This window comes from Ixodes scapularis, unplaced genomic scaffold (genome assembly GCF_016920785.2).
Source record: "Ixodes scapularis isolate PalLabHiFi unplaced genomic scaffold, ASM1692078v2 ptg002725l_1__unscaffolded, whole genome shotgun sequence".
Classification (NCBI taxonomy): Eukaryota; Metazoa; Arthropoda; class Arachnida; order Ixodida; family Ixodidae; genus Ixodes; species Ixodes scapularis.
The window spans coordinates 254,318-270,716 of NW_024610265.1; positions in this window are offsets into that span (position 1 = coordinate 254,318).

The following is a 16,399-nucleotide window of genomic DNA, read 5'->3' on the forward strand; positions in this document are numbered from 1 at the left end:
TTACTAATTCAGTTTCCCCGCTAAATTTGGTGGGAAATTTGATGCAACGGGACCTGACGCCACGGGACCTACACACCAATTTAGTTTCCCCGCTAAATCTAGCGGAAAAATTGACGTCACATGACCTAAGTACTAATTCAGTTTCCCCGCTAAATTTAGCGGGAAATTTGATGCAACGGGACCTGACGCCACGGGACCTACACACCAATTCAGTTTCCCCGCTAAATCTAGCGGAAAAATTGACGTCACATGACCTAAGTACTAATTCAGTTTCCCTGTTAAATTTAGCGGGAAATTTGATGCAACGTGACCTGACGTCACGGGACCTACACACCAATTCAGTTTCCCCCGCTAAATCTAGCGGAAAAATTGACGTCACATGACGTAATTACTAATTCAGTTTCCCCGCTAAATTTAGCGGGAAATTTGATGCAACGGGACCTGACGCCACGGGACCTACACACCAATTTAGTTTCCCCGCTAAATCTAGCGGAAAAATTGACGTCACATGACCTAAGTACTAATTCAGTTTCCCCGCTAAATTTAGCGGGAAATTTGATGCAACGGGACCTGACGCCACGGGACCTACACACCAATTCAGTTTCCCCGCTAAATCTAGCGGAAAAATTGACGTCACATGACCTAAGTACTAATTCAGTTTCCCTGTTAAATTTAGCGGGAAATTTGATGCAACGTGACCTGACGTCACGGGACCTACACACCAATTCAGTTTCCCCGCTAAATCTAGCGGAAAAATTGACGTCACATGACGTAATTACTAATTCAGTTTCCCTGCTAAATTTAGCGGGAAATTTGATGCAACGGGACCTGACGCCACGGGACCTACACACCAATTTAGTTTCCCCGCCTAAATCTAGCGGAAAAATTGACGTCACATGACCTAAGTACTAATTCAGTTTCCCCGCTAAATTTAGCGGGAAATTTGATGCAACGGGACCTGACGCCACGGGACCTACACACCAATTCAGTTTCCCCACTAAATCTAGCGGAAAAATTGACGTCACATGACCTAATTACTAATTCAGTTTCCCCGCTAAATTTAGCGGGAAATTTGATGCAACGTGACCTGACGTCACGGGACCTACACACCCTAATTCAGTTTCCCCGCTAAATCTAGCGGAAAAATTTACGTCACATCACCTAAGTACTAATTCAGTTTCCCCGCTAAATTTAGCGGGAAATTTGATGCAACGGGACCTGACGCCACGGGACCTACACACCAATTCAGTTTCCCTGCTAAATCTAGCGGAAAAATTGACGTTACATGACCTAAGTACTAATTCAATTTCCCTGCTAAATTTAGCGGGAAATTTGATGCAACGGGACCTGACGCCACGGGACCTACACACCAATTCAGTTTCCCCGCTAAATCTAGCGGAAAAATTGACGTTACATGACCTAAGTACTAATTCAGTTACCCCGCAAAATTTAGCGAGAAATTTGATGCAACGTGACCTGACGTCACGGGACCTACACACCAATTCAGTTTCCCCGCTAAATCTAGCGGAAAAATTGACGCCACGTGACCTAATTACTAATTCAGTTTTCCCGCTACATTTAGCGGGAAATTTGATGCAACGGGACCTGACGTCACGGGACCTACACACCAATTCAGTTTCCCCGCTAAATCTAGCTGAAAAATTGACGTCACATGACCTAAGTACTAATTCAGTTTCCCCGATAAATTTAGCGGGAAATTTGATTCAACGTGACCTGACGTCACGGGACCTACACACCAATTCAGTTTCCCCGCTAAATCTAGCGGAAAAATTGACGTCACATGACCTAAGTACTAATTCAGTTTCCCCGCTAAATTTAGCGGGAAATTTGATGCAACGTGACCGGACGTCACGGGACCTACACACCAATTCAGTTTCCCCGCTAAATCTAGCGGAAAAATTGACGTCCAATGACCTAAGTACTAATTCAGTTTCCGCGCTAAATTTAGCGGCAAATTTGATGCAACGGGACCTGACGCCACGGGACCTACACACCAATTCAGTTTCCCCGCTAAATCTAGCGGAAAAATTGACGTCACATGACCTAAGTACTAATTCAGTTTCCCCGCTAAATTTAGCGGGAAATTTGATGCAACGTGACCTGACGTCACGGGACCTACACACCAATTCGGTTTCCCCGCTAAATCTAGGGGGAAAATTGACGTCACGTGACCTAATTACTAATTCAGTTTCCCCGCTAAATTTAGCGGAAAATTTGATGCAACGTGACATGACGTCACGGGACCTACACACCAATTCAGTTTCCCCGCTAAATCTAGCGGAAAAATTGACGTCACATGACCTAAGTACTAATTCAGTTTCCCGCTAAATTTAGCGGGAAATTTGATGCAACGTGACCTGACGTCACGGGACCTACACACCAATTCAGTTTCCCCGCTAAATCTAGCGGAAAAATTGACGTCACATGACGTAATTACTAATTCAGTTTCCCCGCTAAATTTAGCGGGAAATTTGATGCAACGGGACCTGACGCCACGGGACCTACACACCAATTTAGTTTCCCCGCTAAATCTAGCTGAAAAATTGACGTCACTTGACCTAAGTACTAATTCAGTTTCCCCCGCTAAATTTAGCGGGAAATTTGGTGCAACGGGACCTGACGTCACGGGACCTTCACACCAATTCAGTTTCCCCGCAAAATCTAGCGGAAAAATTGATGTCACATGACCTAAGTACTAATTCAATTTCCCCGCTAAATTTAGCGGAAAATTTGATGCAACGTGACCTGACGTCACGGGACCTACACACCAATTCAGTTTTCCCGCTAAATCTAGCGGAAAAATTGTCGTCACATGACCTAAGTACTAATTCAGTTTCCCTGCTAAATTTAGCGGGAAATTTGATACAACGTGACCTGACGTCACGGGACCTACACACCAATTCAGTTTCCCCGCTAAATCTAGCGGAAAAATTGACGTCACATGACGTAATTACTAATTCAGTTTCCCCGCTAAATTTGGTGGGAAATTTGATGCAACATGACCTGACATCACGGGACCTACATACCAATTCAGTTTCCCCGATTAATTTAGTAGAAAAATTGACATCACGTGATCCCACATCAATCTCTATGGTTCAAGTCCCTGAAGGTTGTCCTAGAAATCGCCCTTAAGTTCGTCCGTTCATTGAAAAAACTTAGAGGTTGCATAACTCTTTCGGGGATTACAAAATGGCCTTTCAGAGATTAGTTGCGAAGGCGTGGCTATTATACAGGTAGCGGGCCGTAGAGCTAACCGCCAGTTTTGTTCCATGACGTTCAAAATTGCACAAGAAAAAACAAGTAAGAGCTATATTTTGTTTGGATAATATTCCGGTTTACCCTGTGCCGTTCAATAAAAAAACAAAAAAAAAACGTGCTAACGGTGTCTCAGCCGCGTTTTCTGCACCAGTTCTGAAAAAAAATCATGCCTACCTGAAACATAAATATCTCTAATACACCATTCAGGTTCCTGGAGAGAACGGTGATATTCCGATGGAAATTTATTGACGCAACGTTTTGGTCAGCTCAAATAGAAAACAAAACATCCATTTTTTTATACATTCACCCAGTACGTCATTTCAGTGTTTTCTCAATTTTTAATATCAACCCAATATCGTACACACACACAAAATCAGATATCCAACCTTTTAAGCTGAACATAAATATACTACGAATATAGCTTGTGTAATTATCGCGTTAATTAGGATATGTACAAAAAAAAGCAAGCTTTATGCACAAATACCAGTTTAAGTTGAATCACTGTTGAAAGATGCGCGAGTTAATTATAATTTATAAATGACAAAAAAAAAAAAAAAACACCGCTAAAACACGACAAAGGACAGAGAAGAGAACACATACTGTGTCACCCTTTTCTGTCCTTTGTGGGTTCCTAGGTTTTTTTTCCCGTAATGCTGAATATTAGTATCCCTTTGATAAAAAAAAAAAACGTACATGGGGTACTTTCTCTCATAGAGCGGCTGGAAGTCGCCTGCATCTTTATAGCTAGACTGAATGCGGAATGAACTGTGCCGATTTGTCGTAAGCAAAAGTTTATAACGCCATCTTTATCTTACTCGTTTAACAAATTATTTCGTTCATGAAATGTCTTGTGCATTTTACAAAATTATAAAAAAGGACGCAAATCTTCTAGCGTGAGTATTACGACAAAAATGATTAAAAACGTATTCAAACTGTCATAGCGGTTCTTCATCAATGTTGTAGATTTTTAAGAGTCATACGTCATTTTAGCTGTCAAAGTACGACCTATTTTGATACAGAAACACCAGCGAACTGACGTTTTCTGGCAGAAGGCAGCTTCTCTTAGCCGTAACTATATTTCCGGCTGTAGAAAATACGCGCTCGGAGCTCGCGGACGAGGCAGGGATGCACATGTACTTCATCGCTAGTTGCGCGACTGCTGGGAACTTGGACTCGTGGTCTCTCCACCATTTGAGAGCGTCCAAGTTGTGCCCCAGGTGTGGCTCGGACAGGTAAGCTTCGAACTGGGCCGAAAGGTCGCTGGAAGACGGCTGGGTGTTAAAGAGTCTGTCGAGCGCAGTTGCTTGCGGTTGGCTCGTGCTCGCCCCGTCTTCGCCGACCGAAGGTGTCGCGTCTCTCAACAAGTTCATAATGTTAGTACGGATTTCTTGCCTGGCACTGGGCTCCTCACACTGCAGGTCTTTATACCTGGGATCTAAAAACGAAGCCCTCTGACGTGCGCACACTGCGCTTTCCCGTGGGTCCCACTCCATGGAAAATCGGCGAATGATCTCTAACCGAACAACTTCCTTGAACCTTCCTAGCAGGGGGGTCATCTGTAAATTGGGGCTCGAGCTTCACCATGAGCGCCCTCATCACAGGGCGAACCATGGACACTGGGGATGCGGTGTCGCTGCACAGTACTGTAGTAGCTAAGTAAAGTGGCTCGAGAACGTCACACAGTTCGCGGATGGTGTCCCACTCCTGCTCACATATTTCAAGATTCTGTGCTACTTTCGCTGTTACGACTGTGCGATCAACAAGCACGCTCTGAATTGCTGGTCTATTTTTGATCAGTTTTGTGAGCATTTGGTACGTCGAGTTCCATCTCGTAGGGCAGCTTTGTGTTAAGCGCTCTGAGAGTAATCCAAGCTGCTCCTGCCTTCTACTGAGCCCGTCACTGGCTGTTGTCGAGTGCTTGAAGTGAGCCACCAATTTCCCAACCTTTCTGCAGAGGGATTCAATTTCGTGGATATTCATGCCCTTGTTCACGCTTAGATGAAGACTGTGTGCTGAACAAGTCAAATCCCTCGACTCTAAAAGGCTCGGAAGGCCTTCTACCGCGTTCGTTCCATTGACTGCGTTATCTGTGACTACAGCTGTAACCTTGCAGTCCAGGTTCCAATGCGAAATTACTCGTTGCATGCGCATCATAAGGTTTTCTGCTGTGTGTCGCTGATCCATGTCCTCTGTTGCCAATGCAAAGGATTGCAATTTCCAGTTATAGTTCAAGGTGTGCGCAATCACTGTAATGTAGGAGTCGTGCGCCCTAGACGTCCAACAGTCAGAGGTGAGTGCTACGGCAGATGTTGAGTTGAAACGTCACCTTCTCTTTTAGTTGCTCATGCAGCAGGCTCATACGGCTTTTTAACGTAGTTATCGAAGGTGCTTTATAACTCGGCTCGACCACCTCCATAAAGTTCCTGAATCCGGAACTTGTTGTGAATGACAGGGGCAACAGGTTGACAACTATCATTTTTGCTAGCGCCTGGTCAATCTTCTCTTGCCTCTCTGTGCATCTTGTTCGCTTTCTTCTTTGTTTATGCATGATTGATGACTGAGACGTTGCAGGTATGGTGTCCTCGGTGCTGCCAGGAGGGTCATCAGTAGTAGACTCGTCGGTGTCTCTCTCATCCAGGGTAGTCTGGCTATAAGAAACAAAGTCAGCATGTCAAGTCGTGCCTGTGTACACAGTTTTGCAAGATCTTTATTTACACAGTGGCATTTTATACTTAATAGAGACAGGTGGGTATTTTAGGCACATTCACTTGAACCTGAATCAGGAATTGACAATTACCTTCTTCTTGGCAATTATGAAGTGAGATCGCATGTCTACTGCCATGTACAGCACTTTTCGAGCAGTTCATTTTTTTAATGCTCAATAACCGAAAATTACTTCGCTTATGGTAATAATAAAAGCAAATTAAAAAAAAGAATATTCGGCTCAAAATTACAGTACTCGCATGAACACGTCAAGTCTAACTTTTTTAAAGTTGTCACCGAGTTGCTTTGGAGTGAACCAAGCGCCGATAGAACCACAGAACCGAAGCTTGACTAAAAAGTCAAGCTTCGAGATGCTCGTAGCTGTCATAAACGCCTCATCGAGAAGTAATTTTGTTTTTTGCAAATCTTGTTTTATGACTATCTTGTTTGAATGTTTGTCTCATTTGATAAACTACCAAAAATCTACAAGAAGTGGTGCACACCTATTAATAGTAAACTTAATGCTATCAAAAGTAAGGCCCATATTTAACTACCGATGACGAACCAAACATAGTTAATCAAGAGCCTACTTCAGAAATAACTCAGCTTGCGGGTAATAAAAGTTAGTTACACGGCGAAAGTAAAGCAGAGTAGCAAAGAAGGTACGGCTAGAGTTAGTAATCACGTGCGCGACGAAGCTCCGGCCTACCAGCTGCTTTTCGGCCTCCAGAGGACATTTACTACGCGGTGGGTTCAGCGTTGTACAGCGCGTCTGGCCGTTAATTGTTAGCCAACGCAAGCAGCGTACTCTCCGCGGCATTTCTTCTTCCTTTTCTTGAAGACTAGGTCTGCGTCCGTTAAGAGCCGGCGATCTCGGAAAGCCAAAAATAATGAAGGCAACCATTGTTAAGACTAGCAGATGAAGCTGGCATTCGGCGCCCAAACGCCTGACCCTGACACCACTCTGCACGAGAAGCGGACGATACTAGATAGAAAGCCCGCCATCCTTCGTGTCCACACTCATCACTTTTTAATGAGAGCTCAGCTCTCTGACATCACCGCATCCTGCGTTCAAGAAGCAGACAGATTTTCTCCCCTCCTCTTTTTATTGGCCCGCCGCGTAGTTTCGTTTATTAAGTATTGCAGCGACTGAGTCTGATCGGGAAATCGATACACTGTTTTTGGACCCGCAATAATAAGCTGTGCCTCGCATAAAGATCGAACTTGCTCCCAATGTGATTCCAGCGCTGGTTAGAAATATTAAAAGTTTCAGGTCATGGCGTTGTCTGAAGCATAAATTACGTTAAACATTTCTTTATGGGCAGTCGCCCACCTATTATTATTCTTCAAACAAAGAAAGGACATCATGGTCTTCACTAACACTTTAAAAAAAAAATAATGTTAGCACGAAAGTAAATACTGTTTTCTTTCTTTCTCAGACCTTCTCTCACTGAAATAAATGCTGCCGGCGCCAAGAATGCCATTTTATGGTTTAAGCAATACTGGGTGTAGCTGGGCTCGGCCATAAATAAAATTTGATGATCAGTATCATCCTTTCATCTAGATAATGTGATGAGCTGAAATTTTAAAACTTTTGCATTTTATCACCACCAGTTGGTCACTCTCGCGGACCTTCGGCTTTATGCGGTGCGTAGGTTAATACTGCGCGCCCGAAACCGGTTAGTCATTTATTAGCAGTTTCTTTTTAACGCTACTGATTCTACGTGTCGTATTTCATGAGAACCTAAAAGATGCACCTCGAAACAATATACCATTGTGTTCACAAGTAATGTTTTGTTACTTACCATTGACGTTTTGTTGTTGTTTTTTGAAGTCCATGCTCCTTTGACAGGTGCGTTGCGACGGACGACGTAGACATGTTAGTTTGAAAAATCTCGTCACAAATATTGCACTGCGCCGTTGTGTCGTCCAAAGATCTTGTCGCGTGTTGCCATATCCAGCCTCGCAATTTGCCCATCACTACCAGGGACCGAGCTTGGTTTTTGGTCAGAGCGAAAATTCAAACTCGATGTCTCAAAACGAGCTGGAATGCCAATGGCAGGTGATGTCTGTCTGACAACGCCACCGAAGAACCGGCATTCGTCTGCTAACAGGACTGAAGAGCGGGGGTTCGTCTCGTAGTACGAGCAAAAAAATTGGGCTTTGTCTGCTAAAGCGGGCAAAAAAACGGAGGTTTGTCTGATAACGCGAATAAAATGCGGGGGTTTGTCTGCTAACGCGAGCGAAAAACGGGAGTTCGTCTGCTAACAATAGCGAATAACGTGCATTCGTCTGCTCGAGCGAAGAGCAACACTTCGTCTGGTAATGCGGAGGAAAAAAAAAAAAACCCCGGAGTTTTTGTTTTGTTAAAGCGACAAAAAAAATAACTGGGGTTCGTCTGCTAACGAAAAAAAAAATTGAGCTTTGTTTGCGAACCCGAGCAAAGAAACGGAAGTTCGTCTGCTAACGCGGCAGACCGGACGCTCGTCAACCAACACTGCTAAGAACTGGCGGGGATTTGTCTGCATCAATGCATATTTCGCAAACAAAAACAAAATAAAAATAAGTGAGAAGCTCTTACACGTAATGGGCTAAGTGAATTAGAGAAAAATAGTCTTTTATGAATTTAATTTTGCAGGTGATCCGATCGAACAAAAGCACGACCTCTGAACATAGGTGATTTTGCTGGCAAGCGGTCGACAATCAATACTCCCCTTGGAAATGTATAGTCATTTTGCGGCCGTAAATAATCTAGTCGCCACCGTAGAAAAAAAACGAATTGAAACAAGCACGTCTGCTGCCATGTCAAGTGTATGGTTTACTACGGTTAAAAAAATGCCATTTCGTCGAAGCACGTTTTAGAGAACGGGCACGTTTTAACGAAGCACAGTTTAGAGAAAGGAGAGCCTCAGTTTAGACAAATGCCGTTTATCGAAAAGGGGACGCTATTTAAAAAAGGGTTTTCTACTTCGCGCGTGTATCACTGGTGCGCGTGTTAACCCAAGCTCCCCGCTGCGCTCCCGCCGCTTGGCGGCGGCAGTCTGCGGCGGTTTATTACAAAAATGTTAACTCAGCTGACTTATCCGCACACGCCACTTCGCGACGGCCGAATCCGCTAAAAGGGGGCTCATCGACATTTTCTCTAAACTGGGTTCCTCTGTAAACAAATTTGATAAACTGGGGTCGGTAAAAGGGCATTCACTAAAACGAGCTTCTCTAAACCGAACAATCAATCGCGAACAATCAATCGCCGGATTTTCTTTTTTTCCTCTTTTTATTAAGGCTTTTATTAAATTCACTTGTGTGGTGAAAAGAAATGACTTCGCGATTTAATCAAAACCAAAATATTTAGTGTCATCCAAAATCGTTTTTAAGGATACAAAAACCACCATGTCGCGTTTGTATTATCAGTGTCGTGCAGGTACCACAAACCACATGTCGGTGAGTATTTCAGAAGGAACTTCTTCACGAAAAAAATCTTACACGTAAATTCCCCTCGGAATAATAAAATATGGCAGATGTGCCGAAAACTTTCGTTCATCACAACGCTGTAACGATGGCCAACGGCCAGCCGAATAATAAGCAGCACGCCAGCTGTGCTGCTTATGCGAAGATATGTCGATGACGATCGATTCTTATTGCGCCGATCCTGAGTCATACGTTGATCTGATATTGAAAGGATGTTGCCTTGATTTAGTGTCGATACGTTGTTGATGAATAAATGATTTTAATGTCGTGACCTGTTTTCCCGCCAAATTTAGCGGGGAAACTGAATTGGCGCATAGCTCACGTGACGTCGATCTTTCCGCCAAATTTAGTGTGGATACTGATTTAGCCAAATTTAGCGGGGACCTAAATATCCTGTAAGTCCCATGACGTCAGGTCACATGACATTAATATGTCCGCCAAATTTAGCGGGGAAACTGAATTGATGCATAGGTCACGCGATAACAATTTTTCCGATAAATTTAGCTGGGAACCTGAATTTCTCTGACGGTCACGTGATTTCATGTCATGTGACATCAATTTTTTCACCAAATTTAGCGGGGAAACAGAATTAGTGCAAAGGTCACGGGACGTCAATTTTTCCGCCAAATTTAGCGGGGCACTTGAATATTCTGTAAGTCCCGTGATGTCAGGTCATGTGACGTTAATTTTTCCGCCATATTTAGCGGGAAAACAGAATTAGCGCAAAGGTCACGGGACGTAAATTTTTCCGCCAAATTTAGCGGGGGACTTGAATATTCTGTAAATCCCGTGATGTCAGGTCACGTGACGTTAATTTTTCCGCCATATTTAGCGGGGAAACGGAATTAGTGCAAAGGTCACGGGACGTCAATTTTTCCGCCAAATTTAGCGGGGGACTTGAATATTCTGTAAGTCCCATGAAATCAGGTCACGTGACGTTAATTTTTCCGCCATATTTAGCGGGAAAACAGAATTAGCGCAAAGGTCACGGGACGTCAATTTTTCCGCAAAATTTAGCGGGGGACTTGAATATTCTGCAAGTCCCATGACGTCAGGTCACGTGACGTTAATTTTTCCGCCATATTTAGCGGGAAAACAGAATTAGCGCAAAGGTCACGGGACGTCAATTTTTCCGCCAAATTTAGCGGGGGTCTTGAATAATCTGTAAATCCCGTGATGTCAGGTCACGTGACATTAATTTTTCCGCCATATTTAGCGGGGAAACGGAATTAGTGCAAAGGTCACGGGACGTCAATTTTTCCGCCAAATTTAACGGGGGACTTGAATATTCTGTAAGTCCCATGACATCAGGTCACGTGACGTTAATTTTTCCGCCATATTTAGCGGGAAAACAGAATTAGCGCAAAGGTCACGGGACGTCAATTTTTCCGCCAAATTTAGCGGGGGACCTGACTATTCTGTAAGTCCCATGACGTCAGGTCACGTGACGTTAATTTTTCCGCCATATTTAGCGGGAAAACAGAATTAGCGCAAAGGTCACGGGACGTCAATTTTTCCGCCAAATTTAGCGGGGGACTTGAATATTCTGTAAATCCCGTGATGTCAGGTCACGTGACGTTAATTTTTCCGCCATATTTAGCGGGGAAACGGAATTAGTGCAAAGGTCACGGGACGTCAATTTTTCCGCCAAATTTAGCGGGGGACTTGAATATTCTGTAAGTCCCATGACATCAGGTCACGTGACGTTAATTTTTCCGCCATATTTAGCGGGAAAACAGAATTAGCGCAAAGGTCACGGGACGTCAATTTTTCCGCCAAATTTAGCGGGGGACTTGAATATTCTGTAAATCCCGTGATGTCAGGTCACGTGACGTTAAGTTTTCCGCCATATTTAGCGGGGAAACAGAATTAGTGCAAAGGTCACGGGACGTCAATTTTTCCGCCAAATTTAGCGGGGGACTTGAATATTCTGTAAGTCCCATGACGTCAGGTCACGTGACGTTAATATTTCCGCCATATTTAGCGGGGAAACAGAATTAGTGAAAAGGTAACGGGACGTCAATTTTTTCCGCCAAATTTAGCGGGGAACTTGAACAGTCTGTAAGTCCTGTGACGGAAGGTCACGTGACATCAATTTTTCCACCAAATTTAGCGGGGAAACAGAATTAGTACAAAGGTCACGGGACATCAATTTTTCCGCCAAATTTAGCGGGGGACTTGAACAGTCTGTAAGTCCCGTGACGGAAGGTCACGTCACATCAATTTTTCCACCAAATTTAGCGGGGAAACAGAATTAGTGCAAAGGTCACGGGACGTAAATATTTCCGCCAAATTTAGCGGGGGACCTGAATATTCTGAAAGTCCCGGGACGTCAGGTCACGTGACATCAATTTTTCCAACAAATTTAGCGGGGAAACATAATTAGTGCAAAGGTCACGGGACGTCAATTTTTCCGCCAGATTTAGCGGGGGACTTGAATATTCTGTAAGTCCCGTGACGTCAGGTCACGTGACATCAATTTTTCCACCAAATTTAGCGGGGAAACAGAATTAGTGCAAAGGTCACGGGACGTCAATTTTTCCACCAAATTTAGCGGGGGACCTGAATATTTTGTAAGTCCCGTGACGTCAGGTCACGTGACGTTAATTTTTCCGCCATATTTAGCGGGGAAACTGAATTTGGGCATAGGTAACGTGATGTCTATTTTCCGATAAATTTAGCGAGGAACCTGAAATAATGCATAGGTCATTTGACGTTAAAGCTTTCCGCTAAATTTAGTGGGGAACCTGAATTATTAGGTCCCGTGATGTCAGGTCACATACATTAAGTTTTCCGTCAAACTTAGCGGGGAAGCTTTATTTTTGTTTATGCTCACGCCATTGAGAAACCGGGGGACGGACCACTCCGGTGTAAAAGTTTTTCTTTTTTTTTTTTCACCGGGGACCAAGATTAAGCTTTTGAGTACTGACCTGAGAACAACCAGCCTGTCCGAAATGCAACACTTATTTTCTCCTTTTAGTCCCGTTGATTTTCACAATAGGTATCCTACTGTGAAGACAGGGAAACCCTCAAAGCGTAAAGCTAATTTGATAAATAATTTTAATGACTGAACAGTTTGATTCCACTACTGAATATTGAATAACTGAATGTTCTGATATTTACAGAACCGAATAACTGAGAAGTTTATTCGGTTATTCGAATATCCGGTTATCCGGTTTTCAACTTCGAATAATTCGTTAATTCGAATAACCGGATAACCGGTTATCTTCAAAACCGGTTTCACCTGCTGGCACTACTATAAAGCCTTCTACGCTTAATCGCACGATCGATGTCTGCAGTGACACCAAGTGTCACGTAACGCCTGGGTGACCGCCTTCGGCGTATTGAAATTAATGCTTTGAGGAAGCTTTTGATACTTTTGCAGTCGTCTCCGCGTTTTATACCATCAGCAGCTTTATGGTGGTTTTATTTTTTTGTTTCTTTAGTATCACAATGTGGTTGTTAAAAGCCATTTTTCAAAACTAGAATTTAAAGGAGTGCAATCGTAGAGTTAAGCTATTCCAGGAGTGGGAATGGGCTCATTGTTTTTATTCCAAGGAGTTGAACGGAATGGACCTGAAATGGAATGGGGAGGTGCCCATTTCCCAGTACTGCTGTAGACCACGGTCACGTCGTACTCTTGAAGTCGTAGGCTCCATGGATGCTGCATGGACATGGAGGAGCTGGCGAAAACGCTAAGTGAGATTACAAAAATCAAAGTGCAGGGACGCGAAGCACTTCCCGCACAAGTCTTCCACACCTTTGGCACTTCATACACCAAGGGTACCATCTATGATGGCTACCCCAAAGAGCAGGACCCGCGCGACGAAGTCCTCAACCGCGAACTCGAATCGGAGAAAATGGACATCGTGGCCGCCCGTCGGCTAGGCAAGTCGAATACTGCTGTCATCACGTTCGACGGAGAGAGACTACCGAAGTCGATCTTCTACGGCAAGCGCTACATGAGGTTATTCTCACACAAGCCAAAGGCTGTTACGTGCCGTAATTGCCACAGGCTGGGCCACAAACCTGACATCTGCCTGAATCAGGCGGTTTGCCCAACCTGTGGAGCTTCTCACCTAGCCGAGAGTGACCCCGCCAAGGGACCAGGATGTCCGAACTCTACTCCCTACTGCCAGGGGTGCAAGAAAAAAGGCCATCTGGGTACCAATCGCAAATGTCCAACGTGGTCGGCAACGAACAAGCGGATGCGGGAGGACATCTAGAAAATGAGAAAGCAACACCGACTCTAACAGCCGTCGAAAAACAGAGAAAGAGTAAAAAAAACTACGAAAACACAGAGCGGCAATTTATGGGTTGACAAAGTGAAGCAGAACATCCAAGCACCCCCACCGGCCCCCACTGGAGGGTCAGAAACACAAGAGCTTCGCAACATGTGTAGCTACCTCAAAGCTGAACTCGACAGGCTTAAAGCCACAGTCCAGTCCCAGCTAGAGGAAATCAAGCCATACAGGGAAACTGTTGGGCGGCAAAGGGCACTAGCAGCCCAAATCTTCAACGAAAAATGATTAGAGTTTTCCAGTGGAACTGTCAGAGGCCCCGCAAAAGAGCAGCGGAACTCCGAATACGCCTTTTGGGTAAGCCTGGCGAACGCCCTGACGTACTCTTACTTCAGGAAACAAACACCGCAACCGTCAATCTTTTTGGATACCTGGTATACTCTAGTCCCTCCATAACCACCAAACGCCCTGGAGAAACGACTTCTCCAGGGAAGGCTCTTGTCTACGTGATGGACGACTGGCCTTAGCACCAAGTCGACCTCACCCCGTACTCCAACGACGGGCAAGAAATTGGGGCGGTGCGGATCCAGGTCCAGCAGCACCACATCGTCCTAGTATCCATCTACTAAAGACCGCTCAAATCCGCGACACAGCAAAAAACCAACCTATGGATGTTACTTATTAACGACCTCTACCCCAAAGAACAAAAGCTCTACGGAGGAGACTTTAATCTCCACCACCCTATGTGGGGATACAACCATGAATCTCCGGGAGCGAAAGACTTAGTGGGCGAGATGCATGCCTTCCACCTATGGTCAATAAGAAGGAGTCAAAACAAGACTAGGAGGCTCCGGGCAGTCGGATACCACACCCGACCTCACTTGGACCACGAACCCATACATTCAACAGCACAAGTGGAAATGCCTACCGCACACGTGGAATAAGGAACTCTTCCCCACCCGCTTCGAATTCTCGCCGACGAGACGGGTAAAGGACAAGGTTAGAAAACGCACAGCCAACGTCGTACACTCAGACAAATTTAGGGAAGCCCTTAACAGCGAGGAACTCGAAGACGCTGAGTCTGAATTGCGCCTCAACCACGCCCTGAGGACTGTTACCATCAAAAAGGACATCGATGAAGATACTCCAACACCAGATCTCCCCCTTCTCAAGCTCTGGGCAAAGCGACTGCAAGCGGTACAAAAGTACCGTAAAGGGCCCAAAAGCACCGAAGCCGGACCAACATCACCAGGGCAATGGTGGAAGCGAAGGTCTACGCACAGAAACTCGACGAACACCGCTGGCTCGACTACAGCGCATCGCTCCCCGAGAAAACGTCGATATCGAAACTCTTGGCCACGAATCGCGCGTTTCTTGGAAAGAAGAAATGCAAAGGGGCATCACTCACACTTGCCCTGAAGCTCAACGAGACCGAGAAACAACTCGCCGGCATGGCAGGGGACCTCTTTTTTCCCCAACACGACTTGACGAATGGTCCTTCGCGATACCACCACGAAGTCGTGGCTCCGGATTACGGCATGGACCGGCCCTTCATGTGGGGCGAGCTCAAAAGCGCTCTTGAACGCAGAAAAACCCACACAGGCCCCGGACCCGACAATATCACCATAAAAATGTTGAGAAACCTCCCAGATCTTACCAAATCCGAGCTACTAGGGTGGATTAATGCGATCTGGGAGACTGGCAAGCATCCCAAAAGCTGTAAACACTCCCTCGTCATCCCGATCCCCAAGCCGGGCACGGACAAAGGCACCCTCACCAAACTACAGACCGATCTCCCTTACGTCGTGCACCTGCAAGATAATGGAGTGCATGGTACTTTCAAGAATAGAATGGCTTCTCGAATCCAACAACGCTTTCCCCCAGGCCCAGACGGGGTTTCGACCCGGCGTCGGCACCCAAGAAAGCATGGCTCTGATATCGGCGCATATTATCCGCAACATCAACCCTGACCGCTCCACAATCTGAACCATCATTACAGTTGACGTCAAAAAGGCCTTCGATTCTGTTCCACACTGAACAATCATAAAATAATTTCAGTGCCTTGGCATCACTGGGAGATCCTTTAACTTGATCAAGAGTTTCCTCAAAGGCAGAACCTTTTCGGTCCGCTGGGGAGCCTTCTGCAGTGAACCCAAGGCCAACCTCGTAGGTGTACCGCAGGGCTCTGTCATCTCACCGATGCTTTTCAACATCGTGATGGCGGCCCTACCATACGAACCAAAACAAATTTAACAAGCTAGAGTTTACGATGTACGCCGACGACGCATCGATCTGGACCAAGAGCGAAGATATCGAGAGGGAACAAGCCACACTCCAGGCCGGCCTACACATGAATGAAGCCCGCCTTCACAAAATAGGCCTCCAAGCCTCCCCAGACAAGAGAAGCTGTGCCACCATAGCACCCAAACGACAACGAGTAATGAAGATTGGCGACCAACTCCATCTTGTGCTCGCAGGAAAGCGAATCCAGCCCTCTACGTCTGTCAAGATCCTGGGAATTATCGTGGAGGAGACAGGCAAGGGGGACATATGGCTTTAAGACACGCTAAAGCACTGCAACTCTTTTCTGAATGCCATCAAAAGAATCTGTAACGCCAAGGGCGGTGCGACGGACGAGATCGTCAGAAGGATGGTAAAGGCCGTGGTAGTCTCCCGAGTCTGCTACGGAGACCGACACTACTGGCTCA